This window comes from Notamacropus eugenii, chromosome 5, assembly GCF_028372415.1.
Source record: "Notamacropus eugenii isolate mMacEug1 chromosome 5, mMacEug1.pri_v2, whole genome shotgun sequence".
NCBI lineage: Eukaryota > Metazoa > Chordata > Mammalia > Diprotodontia > Macropodidae > Notamacropus > Notamacropus eugenii.
The window spans coordinates 85,056,116-85,076,055 of NC_092876.1; positions in this window are offsets into that span (position 1 = coordinate 85,056,116).

A 19,940-nucleotide genomic window follows, 5' to 3' on the forward strand; every position below is an offset into this window, starting at 1 on the left:
TTATTGGCATAAAGTTGGACAAAATAGTTCCTAATTACTTCTTTAATTTTCTTTTCATTGGTGTTGAATTCACCCTTTTATTTTTGATCTTTTAAACTTGGTTTTCTTCTATCTTTTTAATCAAATTAACCAAAGGTCTATCCATTTTTTATTTTTTCTCACAAAGCTAGCTCTTAGTTTTATTTATTAGTGTAACAGTTTTTTTACTTTCAATTTGATTAATCTCTCTTTTGAATTTCAGAATTTAGTATTTGGTATCTAATTAGAGATTTTTAATTTATTCTTTTTCTAGCTTTTTAGTTGCATGCCTAATTTTTTAATTTGCTCTTTTTCTATTTTATTCATGTAAGCATTTATAGATATAAAAATTTCCCTAAGAACTGCTTTGACTGCATGCCATAAATTTTGGTATGTTGTCTCATTATTGTCATTCTCTTTGATGAAATTATTGATTGTTTCTATAATTTGTTGTTTGACCTACACATTCTTTGGGGTTAGATAATTTAGTTTCCAATTAATTTTTAGTCTCTATTTCCATGGCTCCTTATCACATGTAATCTTTATTGCATCATGATCTGAAAAAGATGCATTTAATATTTTTGCCTTTTTGCTTTTGATTGTGAGATTTTTAATGCCTTAATACAGGGTTAATTTTTGTGTAGGTGCCATGTATTCAGAAAAAGGTATATTCCCTTCTCTCCTTATTCAGCTTTTCCTAGAAGTCTATCATATCTAACTTTTCTAAAATCTACTCACCTCCTTAACTTATTTCTGTTTATTTTGTGGTTAGATTTACCTAGTTCTGAGAGGAGGAGATTGTGGTCCCCACTAGTTTAGTTTTGCTCTCTATTTCTTCCTGTAGCTCACTTAATTTCTTGTCTAAGAATTTAGATGCTATACCTCTTGTGCTACATATGTCTAATACTGATATAACTTCATTGTCTCTGGTACTTTTAGCAAGATGTTACTTCCTTCAATATCTCTTCTAATTAGATCAATTTTTGCTTCCACTTTGTCTGAAATCAGGATTGCTTTCCCTTCTTTTTTCTTTTACTTCAGCTGAAGCATAATACATTCTGCTCCAGCCTTTTACTCTTACTCTGTGTGTATCTCTGCTTCAAATGTGTTTCTTGTAAACAACATATTGTAGGATTCTGTTTTTTAATCCACTCTGCTATTCGCTTCCATTTTATGGGAAAGTTCATCCCATTCCCATTCACAGTTATCATTACTGTGTATTTCCCTCCATCCTATTTACCTCCTTTATACTTTTCTCACTCTTTTCACCCTGTCCCTTCTCGCTAGAATTTTGCATCTGACCACTGCCTCCCTCGATCTGCTCTCCCTTCTATCAGCACTCCACCTCCCTTTTCTTACCTTATTCCCCTCCTACTTCCCTGTAGGGTAAGATAAGTTTCTACACACAGCTGCATGCATACATTATTCCCTTTTTGAGCCAAATCTGATGGAAATAAGGTTCAAACAATGCTCACCCCCCATTCTGTTTCTCTCTATTGTAATAGATCTTTTGTGTCTATTCATATGATGCAATTTCCCCTATTCTGTCTCCCCTTTCCCCTTCTCTCAGAGTACAATCCTTTTTTTCACCCCTTATTTTATGTTATCACACCAAAGTCAACTTTTATTCATCTAACATACCCTCTGTCTATGTATATCCATTCTAATTACCCTAATAGAGATATAATTCTCACAAGCTACAAGTATCATTTTTCCATGTAGGGATGTAAAGAGTTTAACTTTACTGAATAACGTTTATTTTTCTTTCTTTTCTGTTTAAATTTTTATGCTTCTCTTGAGTATTGTATTTGAAGATGGGGGCACTGTCCCAAACTTCTTGTGCTGGGGGCAAGGGGCCTGATCACTGGTTTACCATGCAGGAGCCTTGGGTGCTGGCAGCTTGCCCACTGTGCTGGGGTGGGCTAGTCTAGTTGCACCTGTTGTGCTGGGGGTTCCTTCCTGCAGTTTACTTTCTGTGTCGGGGCTGGAGGCGTCACAGCTGGCCTGTTATGTCACTGGCCTGCTTGGTTAGGATTGACCTTGGTTAGGTTACTGACCTGTGCTGTGGCAAGAGACTCCCACTGACTTGTCCAGACACTGTCTGCACTGGGCTGCATGCCCCCTTTACTCAAGTAAGAAAGACCTTTCCTCATAGTCCTAAGTTATCTTAAGCTGGAAAATTGCTTCACTTCATCTTTTTTTGTGGGTTCTGTCACTCCAGAGTCTAGTTAGAGGCTTGATTTAATGTTGTTTCTGAGGGAAACTGGGGAGAACTCAGGCAAATTCTTGGCTTTTCTCTGCCATCTAAAAGCTTTTCTTCCTTTACAGTGTAACGGTTGTTTAGTTGTTTTCAGTCATGTTCTCTTTTTTATGACCCATTTAAGGTTTTCTTGACAAAGATACTAGAGTAGTATGACATGGTGGTTCCTGGTGGTTTTTAAAAAAATAAATTTTATTAATGCCTTTTGCTATTATATCACAGTCAGTCAATCCTCTTTCCCTCATTCCATATTGAATCCCCCACTGTTGTTAAGTCATTTTCCTTGTGTCCAACTTTTTGTGATTCCATTTGGGTCAAGGAACCACAGTTAGGATTACACAAGACCTAGAATGTTCTTTGTTAAATAAGAAGATCTTGGAATACAATATTTAAAAAGGCAAATGCAATAGCTTTACAACCTAGAATAATTTAACTTGAAAATCTGAGGAAAAAGGTACCTTTAATAGGATAGACAACTTTCAAGTATGTCTGATGAAAAACAAAGCAGCCCCAAATCAGAGATAAGTAGGAAAATTTAAATACAAACACAAATCTAGGAAAACCTGGAAAAGTAAATTTATTTAAGCAATTGAAAGGGACTGTATGAAGATGACATAATGATAACATTATAATAGAAGAAAAACAAGTCTCCTTTCAGAATGTTAAAAGTTTTGAAATGAAATTGAGAGAGTTAAATTAAAAAAAAGAAAGCTTAGGCTTTCTGATTGATTCTGTTCTAAGAATTTTGAGAGGGGAAATAAATGAGAAGAAAAGGAATACAGTAATGTAAAAAGGAAGAAGAAAGGGCAGAACTGGAATGTATGAGAAAATGAATATACAATCATTGCAGAAGGCAGGGGGAGTGGGCATCATGTTACTTTCATCTGAAATGGACAAAGGATACTTGTATATATACATATATAGATGTAGAAATACATCAAACTCAGTAAGAAAACAAATGGAAATGGGGAGTTAAAGCAATAATACCAGGGAGGGAATGACAATCAAGAAAACCTCTCTGATCCTGGGATCAGAGAGAAGAAAAAGAAGAGAAAAACAAAAGGGAAGAACTAGAATTTAAAGGGGGAAGTGCCCACCTATTGGGGAATGGTTGAACAAACTGCAGCACGTGAATGTAATGGGATAGTTTTGTACTGTAAGAGAGGATGAAAGAGTCAATTGCAGAGTGTGTGAATAGAACCGAATCGGGACATGTATTTATACAAGGATATGGTTAGAGTACCGGAGCTGGAGTCAGGAAGACTCATCTTCCTGAGTTCAAATCTGGCCTCAGGTACCTACTAGCTATGTGACCCTGGTCAAGTTACTTAACCTTGTTTGCCTCAGTTTTTTAATCTATTAAATGAGCTGGAAAAGGAAATAACAAACCACTCCATTATTTTTGACAAGAAAATTCCAAATGGGGTCAGACATGACTGAAAACAACTGAATGACAAATACATTACAGAGGAAAAAAAAGCTTTGAAAGACTTAAGAACTCTGTTCAATGCAGTGACGAACCATGTTTCTAGAGGACCTGTGATGAAACATATTATCCACCTAGCAGAGAGGTCGTGGTCTAAAGGTGTAGATACATACACTTTTGGATATGGTTATTATGTTGATTAATTTTGCTTGATTCTATTTATTTGTTACAAAAAGTTTTTCTTCTTTCTGCTTTCTAATCTGAAGGATGGTGGTAAGATGGGAGTTAGCAATACTGATGTAAATAAGAAAGAAATACAATGGAATATTTAAAAAATCCTCACAAGGGAACAGAAGGAAGCACAGAAAAGCAGGACAATTTTGAAAGAAATGTGTGGCATTTATCATACAGACTGTCCCCAACATCTTAGTGCAGTTTTAAATGCTTAAATTTAAACATCCTGTTTACTTAAAAAAAGTGCTGTAAAATGAAAATTCATATTTTCATACATAATCTTTTTGTGTTTGCTATGTATATGGAGATTCCTTTTTTTGGTATTAAATTCAAAATTTTAAAATGCAATAAAACAGAGAAGCAAATGGTGCATATGAGCAGATTGCACTATATTCCTGGAAAAAAATTTGTAGGAAAAATCATATAAATGCTGTCTTCAGAAAGATGTATGACTAGGAAGGGAGGTGGGCCAGTCATTTTGTGATTACAAGAGATAACTGATGGATGGCCTATGTGCTTCAATGGTCTCCATGCAATATCCATATATCTTTTAGAGTACATTGGGCGCATTTCTGATGGAAGATTTGGGGGGCAGTTTGGACAAGAGTCACACAGGATGAGAAGAGGTAGATGGGCTGTAATCTGGTTAGGTCGCAGATCCAAAGAAGTATCAGTGTATGTGTGTGTGTGTGTGTGTGTGTGTGTGTGTGTGCGTGTGTGTGTGTGTGTGTGTGTACTCATGTAAGTCTATATTTATTACATAAACATTACATAAATGGTCCAAGGATTTATCCATATGGCTAATTCCTTCATCAAATACAGTTGCAATGCTTTTACGTCTCTGTAGGTGGTCTCTAAGAGCTGAAGTGTCTGGAAAATTCATTACCTTGCAGTCAATGTGGTTCTGAGCATCCTTGGACTTAGCTAGGCTGAGGACTGGATGATACACGTGCAGTCTATCACCATCATTATCCTGCCACTGAGGATCCCATGTGTCTATGTGAATGTGGCTTTGAATGTGTATGAATGTGTTTGTGTGTCTCTGTGTGTGTTTGCATGTGTATGTTTATGTGTATTATGTGAATGTCTGTGGATTGGAGAAGGCGTAGACTTATTTTGAAGGCCTTCCTAGCCTTCAGGCCTATACCTCTGGGCTAAACAGTCCTGTGTGAATGTATTTTGGGAATTCCAGAGAGGTGAGGTTCAAACCCAAGAAGCCCACGTCTTAGCCTTTGACTCCATGGCTGACTTCTGGTGGTGTGGGTTTATTTACATGGGAGTGGGGCAAATCCATAGTAAGATGAAGATTTGAGAACTTAAGGGGGGGATGTGAGATCACTAGGTTTTGCTTTTTGTTAAGCTTTGGGAGTGACTTAGAATAGTCTGGAAACCTGTTTTTTTTATCTTTCTCATCATTGACACCATCTGTCCTGAGGGACTGGAGGACCTGGGTCCTCTATGTAGGAAACCAAATGGACCATTTTCATTTTTAGAGGAGGGAACTGAAATAGAGAATTAGGAGCTGCTCACTGGAAGGGACTGACCACAGAGGGCACTGACCGTTCCATTTAGAGCAGAGATTCTTAATTTTTTTTTACTGTTATAAATTCCTTTGAAAGTCTAGTGAAGTCTATAGACCCTTCTTGGAATCCTATTTATAAATATATGGAATAAAATACATAGGATTAAAAAGGAAGTCAATTATATTGAAAAGCAGTTATCAAAATACATTAAATTATTTTTTCCTAGTCCCAAATGAAAGAGTTCTTGATTTGAAGGATTTTTAAGAGAGTAAGAGACAGGTGGCCTTCTGGTATGGTTGAAATCTCATCTTACCTATTACTAGAAGTCTGAACTGGAAGGGCTTGGGCTGTTTTTCAGGTTGAGAATTCTGTAACTAAAATGGTAAAATTGAATTAGATTACATTTAATAGAGATTAATGTAAAGTCCTACATTTGGGTTCAACATTCAGCTTTACAAATGCAAGTAGAATAAGGTATGGCTAGAGAATAGTATATAAAGGAGGCTAAAATCAGAATGGGTCAGCAGTGTGAAATGGCATACCCCAAAAGCCAATGTGAACTTAGGCCACATTAAGAGAGGTGTGATTTCTAGGAATAAGGACTTGATACTAATGCTGCATTCAGTCAGTCAGTCAATAAATGTCTATTTAGCACCTACTGTGTGCCGAGTACTGTGGTAATTACTGGAGATACGTAGAGAGACAGAAGACAGTCCCTGCCCTCAAGGAGTTTATAATCTAATTGGGGAGATAACATGCAAACAATGATGTACAAACTAGTAATATATAGGAAAACTTGGAGAAAATCAGCAGAAAGAACACACAAGAATTAAGGGGGATCAGAAAAATCTTCCTGGAGAAGGTGGGATTTTAGCTGGGAGTCCAAGGAAGCCAGGGAAGTCAGAAGGCAGAGATGAGGAGAGAAGACACTCCTAGCTTGGGGAGACAGCCAATAAAAATGCCCAGAGCTAAGAAATAGAACACTTTGTCCCTGGAGCAGCAAGGATGCCAGTGTCCCTGGGTCACAGAAGATGTGTGTGTAAGTGTGTGGTAAATGGTGTAATCTGTAAGACGACTGATAAGGTAGGGAGGGGACAGGTTATGAAGGACTTGGAACACCAAAAGATTTTTTGAACTTGGAGGTGATAGGGAATGTGAATTGGTCAGACTATATCTGGAGTATTGTATTCAGTTCTGGACACCACATTTTTGGAAAGACATTGACAACCTAGAAAGCATCTGGAGCATGACTAGGATGGTGAAGGACTTTATTATAGGAGGATTATTTGAAAGATCTGAAGAAATATATTGGGGAAGAGAAGATTTGAAGATGAGAAGATTTAGGGGAACATGATATTGTCTTCAAGTATTTGAAGGGCTGTCATGTGGAGATGGGAGTAGGTTTTTTTTCTTTGGCTTCAGAGGGATAAAGGAGTGATGGGTGACAGATGCAAAAAAAGGCAAATTCAGGTCTGACATAATGAAAAGCTTCCTAACAATGACAGCCATCAAAAATGGCATAGGCTGCCCAAGGAGGTTCCTATTGAAGGGCTTCATGCCAAGGCTGGACGACACTTATTAGATATGATGTAGGGGGGTATTCTTGTTCAGGTGTGTGTCAGACTAGACTCTTAAAATCCCTTCTGGCTCTGAAATTTTGCAATTCTGTGAAACTCTGCAAGGAAAGGAAATTGTGGAGATATAAACATGTCCTTTTGAACTTGTTTGCCATATTGTAAATTGTTCCTCTTCCCCAAAGAATAATTTCCACCCACAGACAGACTTTCCATCGACTGCTTGCTCAGCCTCGCTTATTTTGGCTGACAACACATCCTTAGTAACTTCCCAAGATTTGTTAACTCACAGACATTGTTTCATTGTCCTGTGAGTTCTATCATCACATTCGCTGCGAGGCCCAAAAGGTATGTAACTGACCACTTTACCAGCTCTCATCACCTTACCAGCTTGGTGGTCTGGAAGCCCATCTCTGCTCTCTCCCCTGAGATGGGGAAGATGGCTACCGCTTGAGTCTTGCCAAGTTTAATCATAGTTGGCTCAGCGTAAATGAAAGCTGTGTTCCATTTAAAGGAAAAGACTATCTGACATACCATTCTACCCTCATCTAACTATGTATCTTTGGGCAAAGCACACAGCCTGACTGAGTGTCATTTTTTTCCAGTTGTAAAATTGAGATGTATCTTCCTTTCCCTGTTTCATTGGGGGCATTTGAGAGTACTTGCACAAAAATTTATTTTTTAGATTAAATTATATTGATATCTTTTGTTTTTACATTTCCACATTTCCCAGTGTAACTCTCCTCCATTGCCACCCAGAGTTATCCTTTGTAACTGGTTGTCTTCCATGGTACAATGGAAAGAATCATTTAACCTCCTTAGACCTTCATCTATAAAATGAAAGGATTAAACTAGGTGGTTTTTTATGTCCTTTCCAGTTTTCTTTATATACATGTATAATATCTATAATATATTTATATTTATAATATGTAATATAATATTTACATATGTATAATATTTATACATATGTATAATCCAGATTTCCAATCAAGCCTGGAGAATTTTGCATAAGATTCTCCTGATGGGTAAAGAGGATGTTGATGATGCTGTGGAGAGGAAAGTAATTCTTTATCCTTTTTTTTTTTTTTTTGAGAGAGAGATACTTATGGTTCCAAACTCTTTAAGATCAACTTCAGGAAGAAGAAAGAGATATACTGTCTTGCAGATGAGTAGGAGAAGTTGGCTCCTCAATATGTCCTTTATTTCTAGATTGTCTTTGTAAGGACTTCAGGGCATTTCTCCTTGTGTAAGATTGGAATCTGTCTCTTGATTGAATGGGATCTCATTTCAACTTTGTGAGATGGGTGCTATTATTTTCTTTTTGCAGATGAGGAAACAGGCTGAGAGAGATGAGATGATTTGCCAAGGGTTCAACAGCTAAGGGTCTGAGACAGGAATCAAAAAACAACTCTTTGAGGCAAGTGGTCTCAGAAATCTTTCATCTCTTAGGATGGATGAGGAAACAAGTCCAGAGAGACTTACCCATAACTACTCATCTACTAGGTGCTATTAAAATCAGGTGACCTAATATTTTATATTATGGCATCAACTCTCTTATTTCATTGCCTATTAAAATGTAATCACTAGGGGCTTACCTCCTCCATTGCCAAGTCTGGTCTCAGACCAGAACTCCTACTCCAGTGCAGGTTGAGGGCAGCATATCTGGACATGTATGTCTTACTGACTGCTTACTAAGGTCAATGCTTTGTCGGTTATCTGCTCCCATGTTTATGAGCTATACTTTTCTTTTCTGGTAATTTGAGTCATTGAGAAGTCATTATCTGGTCAAACCTTGATTAGCTACATGGGAATACCCAACTGATTTTAGTCCCAGGTCATCTTCTCCCATTTACCCAGAATGCTCCAAGGTCACCTTCCCCAGATGCCAGTCTGTCTAAGTGTGCACACAGAGAATGCAAACATCTTAATATGAATTCCTGAGCCAACACACAGTGTAAGAAAAATTCTTTTAGCTTAAAGGTGAAACACCAGTGACCATATTTCTGTCCAGATCCCATTAGGCAGAAACATTTCCTTGCTTCTTTGCCCCTTATAGTTCACAAGCAGGGGGCCTGAAATCTTCAGTGGGTACCTAAGACTCTAGATCCTTATGTCTAGGGAGGAGGTAAAGGTGAGGGCTATGGGGTTATGAGGAGAAAAGCTAAAGTAGGAGGAATTGTAAATGCCCAAAAGGAATAGAAATTTCATACTGGGAGGGAAACCTTGTAGAGTCTATTCATTGAAACACAATGGTAAATGGCATAATTTGGGAGGACATTTTGCGAAGTCTAACTTAGGGGACTTAAAAGGCTGCGAAGTGAGTCATTTGCTGTTGTATCTGGAATTAGTTTCCTGATTTATAAATTCAGTAATTTTGATCTTTAAAATTATGTTACTGCATAATGAGATGTATCTTTACCCTATGTTGCCCATTACCTCTTTGAACATTGAACCAAATCTAACAAGAAATTTAATAGGGTTAAATGTCGTAAAACTACATTTAGATTAAAAAAAAAAGAAATCTACTTCACAAGCACCTGATAGCTATATAGCAGTTTTTCTGAAGACCAGAGGATTTTAAAGGACTGAAAACTTAAAATGAGTCACCATTATGATATGGCAACCAAGAAAGGCATTTTTTGGCTATATTGAGAGAGATGTACATAATGTCCAGAGCAAGAGAGATCTTAGTCCAGATGTTACTCTGCCCTGGCCACAAAAAAATATGGAGTTCTGTAGTTTAAATGCAGGTGACTCATTTTAGAAAAGACACTGGATTCCTAACCAGATGAAGGCCACTGATATGCTAAAGTAATCACTTGAGCATATATTTAGATATGGAAGGGACTTTGGAGGCCGTTTAATCCAATTACCTCATTTTACGGAAGTGGGAAACAAAAGTCTGTGGAGAAAAAGTGACTTGCATAAGGTCATATAGGAAATAATTGTCAGAGATGGGATCTGGAATCTATCTCTTCTTACTCCAGAGTCAGTGTTCATCCAACCTTGTCATAAGAAGATCTAAGTCATAGGAGGTTTCGTTGGAAGAGCTGGGATGTGCAGAGTAAAGAAAGCGAGTCTCAAAAGGGGCAGATTGATGGAGGGAGCGAATATGATATGATACCTATTTTCAAGTATTTGAAGGGCTGTTATATGGAAGTGAGACTAGTTTTATTCCTGGCCTTAGAAGTCAGAGCAAGAAACAATCAAAAGTTGCAAAGGGAGCAAATTTATGCTTGACATGAGGAAAAGGTTCCTATCAGTGAAAGTTATTCATGAGTTGAAAGGACTGCCCTAGGAATTAATGAAAGTCTTCAAGCAAAGACTGTAGAACCACTTGCTGTGTACAAAATGGAGGGAATTCTTGCTCAGGTGCCAGCTGAACTATATGGCCTTTGCAGACGCTTCCAACTCTGAGAATCTGTCTTTCTTTCATCTTCATACATTTTGAAACTCTCAAACAGATGTTTATTTTTCAACAAATTGCCATCAGCTAAACATATATTCCATGTAGTCTAGAAAAGAAATCAAAAACCATATCTGAGAATCTAAGCAGCCTCTAAAAGACAACATGACAAAATAGCATGTATACTCAGGGATGAAAATGAAATACCTGCCAGTCTGAAAGAAAAAGAATTCTTTTCCTCAGTCTTTACTGAGGAAACTCTTGTGTAGATTCCTATTCCTACATCATCTCCTAAAATGCACAGATTGGTACTCCTGGTCAATACTCAGGACAGTCCAAGCCAAATGAACAAAATGCATGTGGAATGGAGATAAATCACTTAGTCTGGCAGGGAGCCACAGGAGAGTTTTGAAGGAACTCAAGGGTGAAATTAGAGATGTGATGTTCAAAGTTTGTAACTAGTCATTACAAATGACCATGGAGCCAGAGGGTTGGCAGATTGTAAATGTGACCCTTGTGCACAAGGAGGGCTCCGGAGAGGAACCAGGGAGTTCCAGATGGCAAGACTCACCTATGACTTGGGTAAGGTGATGATACTGATAATAAAAGATAGGATAAATGATCATTTAAATGAAAATAATGTGCAGGCTGAAAGACAACACGAGGAAATAACATTTAGGAGAAATAATGGATGATCAAATTTTTGAGCCCTTTGATGGGATTAATAGCTATGTGAATTAAAGGCAACCTCTCCGTAGAAACTACCTAGACTTTCAAAGTCTTTGATAAAATTCCATGCCAAAGAAAAAGAAGTCTTTATTACACTTGAATGGTGATTTTTTAGCATGGCTAGGGACTGGCTTACAGCCTGGAAATAAACTGTAGCAATAAACAGACACTTACTTCTCTGGATGGAGAATAGTAATGAACAAGCTCAATTGGGGATTGGTGCCATTCAACAGATTTTTAAAGTGTCTGGAACAAATTGCACAATGGCATATCTACATTTTAAGATTACAATAAGCTTTCAGATAGACAGTTGTGGCATGGTAGAGAGGGCACTGCATCTGGAGTTCGAGGAACTGGGTTTGAGTCTACCTCCACCATGTAATATCTGTGTGGCCTTGGGTAAGTCATTTTATTTTTTTGGACTTTAGGTTTCCTGATTTATAGCAGATCCATAATCTTCAAGGTCCCTTGTAGCTGTCACTATCCTTGAGGTAATAAAGAGTCAGGCTGTTAGGGTTAGAGACAATTACCAAAATTATCAATGTGCAAAAGTGAAGGCAAGAGGTAGGTAAATTTTAACATAACAAGTACTTGGTAACTATATTTAAGGATTTAAAGTAGCCAGATTATATGTGAAGCAAAGAGCTCTGAATTTTGGGAGACAACAAAGGAAAGAGGTCTGGGAATCATTATTTTTTGAGGATGTTGGTCCTGTCTTCCATATGGGTCTCTGGCCCAAGATAATATAAGATAAAATTTATTTATTCCCAGTAAAACATTTGGAGTCATCTTGAGCTGCAGTGGGAACAGAATAGAAAACATTATTTTCTCCTTATACAAAATTATCTATTTCATGGGCAACATAGACTTGTTTCCTGATGCTCCAAATGTTGTATCTGACTCTTCACGACCCCATTTGGGTTTTTCTTGGCAGAGATACTGGAGTGGTTGCCATTTCTTTCTCCAGCTCATCTTACAGATGACGAACTGAGGCAAATAAGGTTTAATGGCTTGCTCAGGGTCACACAGCTAGTTAAGTGTGTGATGTCTGATTTGAACTCAGGTCTTCCTGACTCCAGAGGCCTGGAACTCTATTCACTGCACCATTTAGCTGTCCTAAATGCTAAGTAAGAATATAAGTTCCTTGAGGATAGTGATTATTTAACTTTTTGTCTTTATATCCCCACCATTTAGCAGATACTTAATACATTTTCCTTGATTAATTGATAGATTGAAGGCTCCCTTTGAAACTTAGATGAAATAAATTTGTTTGAGAATAAGTCAGAAGGAAGGGTTATTACATGCAGGAGGTTATAAAGCAATGGAATGGCTCCTTTAAGGGATGACATAGGTAGGTAATCCTCTAGATTGAATATATTATTCTTCCTGGCTTTTAAAGTAACTTAGGTAGTTTAATTGTTGTGGAACTGAATAAGTAAATTACTTTTAGTAGCAGTGCTATTTTCTTATATTGGCACAGCCTAACCATGAACAAATGATATCTATCTAATTCTTTAGACCTATTATTATTTCTGTAAAGAATATCATATATTTGTATTCATTTGCTTTCTCTTTGTGTTTTGATAGTTAGATTTGCAAATGTTTTATAATGCTGTACTTGTTTTGAATGAGATTTCCCTTCTTTTATATTTTTATTGTTTTTTCTGGAATATCCAGGAATATTGATGATTTTTTTGGGTTTATTTTATTTCTTGCTACTTTACTAGATATATTGTTTCAATTAATTTTATTTGGCTCTTTAGTGTTCTCTAAGTAGAACATAACATCTGCAAGAAGTGCTAATTGCGTTTCCCCTCTGTTCATGCTTAATTCCTCTGACTTGTTGCTATAGCTAGAATTTCTACAACTATATCAAATAATAGTGGGCAAAATGAATAGACTTGATTTACCTCTGTGTAAGGCCTCAATCATTTGTTGATTACATACAATACTGACTCTTGGCTTTAAATAAATACTATTTATCACATTAAGGAAACACACTTATTCCTATGCTCTTACATTTTTTTTTTTATAAAACCACAAATGGGTATTGTATTTTGTCAAAAGCTTTTTTTTTCTGATTCTATAGATAAATTCATGATTTTTAATGTTTGTTATGAATATGATCTATTAGGTTTATAGTCTTCCTAATATTGTACCAATCCTGCACTATTGTTATAAATCCAATCTGGTCATAATATATAATCTTTAAAAATTTTTTTAAAAAATAAGTTTTTGTTGAAATTTTCTGCCTCTTACATCACTATGCTTATCCCAGTTATCCTTTCCATTTCCCAATTCCCCTTCTCCCAGAGAGGCATCCCATATGACAAATTATATTTTTTTAGAGAGAAAAAAAGTCAGCACAACTCATCAATATATTGAAAAGGTCCAAAAACGTATGCAACATATAAAACCTGTGGACCTCCCACTTCCAGGAAGGGGTAGGTTAGGGACATTTTCTCCTCTATTTTCTTTAGAGTCCTGCTTAATCCTTATAGTTTTATTACATTTACCTTTCTTTCCATTCATGTTGTCATAGTTATTATGTATGCAATAATCTTTTAAAATTATGTTCCTATGGCATCTTTCCTAATATTTCATTCAATATTTTTGCATTAATTTTCAGTCTGGCACAATTGACAGAGAGTTGGCTGCAGAGTCAGGAAGACCTGTCCAAATGTATCTGCCTTTCTAGCTTTTTCTTCTGTGCTTACATTTCAAAATTTCTTCCCAGCTCTGACTTTCTCATCAGGAGTAGCTGAAAATCCTTTATTCCATTAAAGGTTCATTCCCTACCTTATGTGAATATGCTCAGTCTTTCAGAATAAGTTATTCTTGGTTGTATAGCCTATGCAAGTTCTAAGGGTCCTTTTGTCATTTCCAATTTTCACAAAGTTGGCTGTCCAGAGTGCATCTAGCCACATTTTCCTTTTAGTTAACATTAAGGGGTTATGAGCTTCTCTTGAGCCTCCACTCTGGCATGTTCTTATTATCAGTTGCCAGTGATTAGCATGCCAATGTTATTTAACCAAATAATATCATTTAGATTTTGTAAAGGGATAATTACTGAACAGACAGCAAGAATCAAAAGTATAGAATGTTGCATCCTACTGTCCCTTCCCCCCACCTCCCCTAACCTGGGGCACACTATTCCCTATACCCCCTTAACCTCTGGGTAGAATGGGATCAAATCTAAAGCAATTGCTACAAAACATTCACCCAACCAAGGTCTCTTCCAAATGTACCACAGCTGACGGATAGAGTCAATCCGTTACTTGTAGAAACTGTTATCTTGGCTACAAGGTAAATCTACTGCCAGTCTCTCCCCAGGCTGTATTGTGGCTAGGCTTAGCTGCCCCCAAACTCTGGCATGGACTCCAGATCCCAGACCTTTTGTGGTTCTTGTGATATTTTGAATCTCATAATGTTACAACCCAGTTAATTTCATCTCTAACAGTTCTCCTACATATGCTTTGAAATGGAGAGGGAGGGGACGCCCTATCTACTCCTTATCAGCAGGCACTCTCAGAGACCATGTAAAGGGTCTCAGTCAGATGTCAGGAAATGTCATTATGCTGTCCCATGAGCCTAATCAAGAGGTTTTTCTCAGGGACAGACAAAGCATCTGGCTGGAGAGTCTATGGGTCTAACCCCAGCCTAATTCCCAAGCTTTTGTGTAGGGCTGGGTAGTGTAGAATATATGTGTATTGGATTCTGTGCTCCATCTTTGGGAAAGAATAAAGCTAAATGAGCCTTGCTTTTAAGTTAGATGTTACCAAGATGCCCCCTTCTGTGAAGGGCACTCAGCTCTGGTTACTGAAAGAGGAAGCACCATAAACACCCACTATTAAAAATAAGGCAAAGTTCTTAGCACTGAACAATTACAAGAAAATAAGGGCTGACTGTTGAATAGAAACATTTGCCTTTTACTTCTCTGAGAGAGAAACCTAATTACCCTGTGATTCAAAACCATACAAGCAATAAAAGTATAATTATATTCATATTAATGCTTTAACCTGTTCCAGGACTTCAACTGTTTATTGGCACTGTCCCAGCACATCAGAGCAGGAGGCCGATTAGAAACAGGTAATGGCTAAAAATTAATTAATAATTAAGAGGGCAAACTGAACTTGTAGAAAAAATAGAATTGTCATTTCCAAACCCAGCATGACTCTCCTTGTTAGAGGTGAATCCAATTCTCAGTAAACCATTTATGATTCTTTCCAGTTGTATCTCGTTTCATAGGATAAATGATTTATAGGTAGGGGACCTTAGAGATTATCTAGCTCAATTCCCTCATCTTACAGATGAGGAAATTGAGGCCTAGAAAAGTTAGGAAAATTTAGTAAACTCACACAGGTAGTAAGTGACAGAAACAAGATTTGAACCCAGGCCCTTTGGTTTCTAATCCATTAGTCTTTCCACTATACCACCCTGCTTTCTTCTATAACTTATTGGGTGAGGCAGAGGACTGTTACCTTTGCCAGGAGTTCTACTTTGATTATAGAAACAAGGGCCTGCTTAAAGTCACTAAGAATCAAGTTACTCAAGTCTGGCATCAGTTGGCAAAAATTCCTTCTTCTGGGGACCTGGCCAGCTCAGGTCATTTCTCCAACTCCTTTCTATTGCCAACATGGAGGAATTGACTTGTGCCTCCCATCTTGGGTCTCTGCTCTCCAGGGAATGAGATAGGCATGACCTATCTCTATTGTGACAATTCCAGTTGGGCTGACTCAGAGTAAAACACAGACACACTAAGAGAGGGGAGCAATGGATTGCAGGTATTTCAGGGATGGAATTTTCAGTAGCCAGAGTTATTATATGTGTGTCCCAGTTGTGGGATGGAAACAAATACCCTTCTCTTTCATAATTTCACTCAGTCACCTGGAAAAAGCTGGGTCACAGCTTTGGAGGAGTTCCCAGCACCACTAAGTACAGTCCCAGGGCCCAGGATGGATGAGTCATGTAACTCTTTCTCCCCCTGCCATGGGCCCATGCCCTTCTTTGTTTTCCAGCTGTTGTGCTAGCATGGCGGGATTCCATTGACAGTAGTCATGGTCTTGCTTTAGCTGAGTGTGTGTGTTTGCTTGCTGACTGGTGCTACTGTTTCCTGCATCCCAGAGCTTTTCCGTGTTGTCAGCTGTGAGGAATCTAAGCCTCTGACATGAGGCAGCTGGTGGCAGAACAATGAGATTCATGAGCCAGGGAGAGCTTTGTCTGAGGATTCAGGCAGAGGAAGGGCAATGTCCGTCTTAAGGTCACTCTAGAGCCTTGCCAACACACAATGGAGGGAGAACATTGGTCAGAGCAGGAGGCTCCCAATCTTTCTGTCAAGAGCATCCAAAGGGTCTTCTGGTGCCCAGTCTGATCCAGAATCTGAATTCTGTTGGCCTTTGCACCTAGACTAATCAATCAGGTCAGAATTTTTGTTGTTCAGTCTTTCGGTTGTGTCTGCCTCTTGGTGACCTCATTGTCCATGACCTATTGGTGACTATATTGTCCATGAGGTTTTCTTGGCAAAGATACAAGAGTGGTTTGCCATTTCCTTCTCCAGTGGATTAAGGCAAACAGAGATTAGTAAATGTCTGAGGCTGGATTAAAACTCAGATCTTCCTGACTCCAGGCTCAGCATTCTACCCACTGAGTCATTAAGCTGCCCTTCAGGTCAAGATAGTGTGAGAAAATTGGTTAGAGGGAACTGGATGACCTAGTGCAATAGAACTCTGGGTCTAGAGTGAGGAAACCCCGAGTTCAAATCCAGCCTCAGAAACCTATTAGCTATTTATTCTCTGCCTGCCTCAGTTTCCTCAACTGTAAAATGAATAATAGCACCTACCTTCCAGGGCTATTGTGAAGATCAAATGAGAAAATATTTCTAGAACCCTTAGCACAGTGCCTGGTGCATAGCAGGCATTTGGTAAAAGCATGTTTCCTTCCTTAGGAGGAATTATTTGGGACTATTTCTCAAGATTTGGGGTAAATTCTCCCAAATATGAATCACCTATTCTTGACATTCATTGGCAGGGCTTTCATGGACTTTAAAATTCCCATGGTGTCAGCTTATTCTTTCCTTTTTTCTCCATGAGGTAACCATTTTCGACTTTACTACTTTATATTTATTTAAATTTATTCCATTTATACTTTTGCTGTAAATGCTTATATATGTATGTGATGCTTTCTCTATTAAAATGTAAACTCATTGCAAGTAAGGATTGTTTCCTTCTTTGTACTTATATCCCTTGAACATAGTGGGTACTTAACAAATACTTACTTATTGGTTGGTCTTGGTGGTCTGTCTTTACCATCTCTCATCTCCTTTTTTCCAATCCAGAATCAATTACCTGGTTTACAACCCAGTCATCAACCAGTCATAACCAAGAATTTTTGTGCTTCAGGTTAATGCCAGGATATGTGCACAGGGCAAGCAGTATGAAACACACCTTCAGCTGATAGCTGGGTGTTAGGGTAGGGAGAGAAAGAGAAGAGAAAGATAATAGAGAAATCCAACAACAGAAAAAGACTGTTGTGGGAAGGCTGATGTGTGTGTGTGCATGTGTGTGCGTGTGCATGTGTGTGTGGTGAAGTAAGCGTTCCCTCCAGCCCACCATCTAGAGGTTTCCCATTTTAATTAATTATTTATATTAACTAGGTACTGAACTCCTCTACTGAAGGGCTTTAAATACTTTCAGCACCCTCTAAAATTTATCAACCTAAGACAAAGCCCCAGGTGTTCCATCCTAGTTATGTCTCTAATGTTAGAAACTAACAGCAGAATTGACAAAGACCCAGGGTCAAACTCCAGGTCTTTGACCATACCAAAGTAATGTTCAGTCCTTCCAAGTACTCATTGACAGGAAGGAGCATGAACTTGTATCTCACAGGATATAGTTTCTCTTCCCTTCTGCCTGGTACAGGATCAGGGTTGACCTGTGTGATATAGACATGCAGGAAAGTGGAGTACATAAGATCTTATAGAATCACAGGGATGGAAGGTCCTTGAGTCCTAAGAGGACATTTAGTCCAAACCATACCTGAAGAGGAATCCCCTCTATAACATTCCCAACAGGTAGTCAAACAGCTTCCATCTGAATGTCTTTACTGATGGGGAAATCAATACTTCCTAAGGCAGTACCATTCCATTGTTAGGTTGTTTTTATTGTTAGGAAATTTTCCTTTATGTTGAGGCAAACTTTGTTACTGTATAGCTTCTGGGAGTAGGCAGAAAAGTTTAGTTCTTCAAGACATGACAACCACTGAACTGTTACAGTGTCTGAAATTTCACCATTAAAGCTTCAACATTTTGGCTCTGGGAGGTTTTCTGATCTCCTAGAATCTCTTATTAGCAACTCAAATATCTCTGACATGGAAGGGGAAGCTTTAAATTATATTTAACTCAGCAGAGAATAGGAAAGACAGGAAACAGAGAGTAAGAGGGGCACCAGAGAAAAGGAATGTAGGGAACATGGGGTAGGAAGAGGACAAGGAGAGAGAGAGTTCTGATGGGGGAGGTGAGAGGTCCTTAAAACAAGTCCGTCCAGCTCATAGTTTTGAGGGATAGCCCTACTCAAGAAGACTGTCTGGGGAAGCTCAATTCAGTTTCCCTATAACATTCTCTCTTACAGTTCTGCCCTGGAGAGACCATCAATGGCTTCATGAATCCAGCTTCAGGCACTATGTGTCACAGGAAAGTGGGGAATTTGGAACAAATTCAGAAAAGAACACAGACATTGATCCCAGGGCTGGAAAGTAGGAGATAATGAAGAGAGGCCAAGAGGATTGGGATTATTTGACCTGGAGGAGAGAAGATGAAAAGGCAACTTCATAATGGTCTTGGAGTCTATAAAAAGGTTATCAAGCTAGCAGTGAAGAGGGCAACAGCCTCTTCTCTGTCTCACAGGAGTTCAGCAAGAGAACAGGAGGCTCTGGCTGTAACAGCAGTGATTAAAGTTTGATATAAGGAAGATTGCCTTGATATCGAGCATCTTTATATGCTAAGGCAGGCAAATTTGGCTGTGTGGTTCTGGTTTGAGGGAAGGGTCTTAATGATTTAAGGACAGTGCAGGCCAATGGAGAGAGCAGAAAACTGAGAATCCATAATGCCCGCTGTCCTTTAGCCTCACCCCTACTCCATGAGAAAATCATCACTAGAGGGTCCTCTGAGGAGGACTGGCAAAATGGTGGCCACGGTGAGATCAATTCCTAACATGCTCATTAGGCAGACAGAGCTAGGCTTTGTCAGGCTGGCAGTTTTTGACGTGTTGTTGCTGGTATTGTACCCTCCAACTGCACCCCTAGTGCCCTGGAGGAGTTTTGGAACTCCCTCCTGAGACTGTTCTGATTTGTGAGACCTTGCTGTAGTATCTAATTACCCCAGATCCAGCCATGCTCTTTCATCCTATCCATTTTCCAATTTTCTGCCAATTTCATATACCCTCCACCTCCATTTCTACCTTTTGTTCTGGGAATTATAATTAAATCAACATTATTCCCACTCTTAAAAAATGCAGGAAAATGGACTGTCCTATTGTTATACTTATTGTTATACTTCACCATCTTTCTCAGAGGAAAACATCTTCCTCCCGGACACTACTTATCTATACGTGTTGTCTTCTCCTATTAGAAGAGGATGGGGGAGTGCCTGGTGCATTGTTAAGACTTAACAATGTCCTTCAGTTATTTAGACCCTGTCCTCAAGCTGGAACTACAGCCAAGGTTTGCCTGCTTTAGCATATAATGATGTTAAATATCAGGGAAATGCTATTTAATG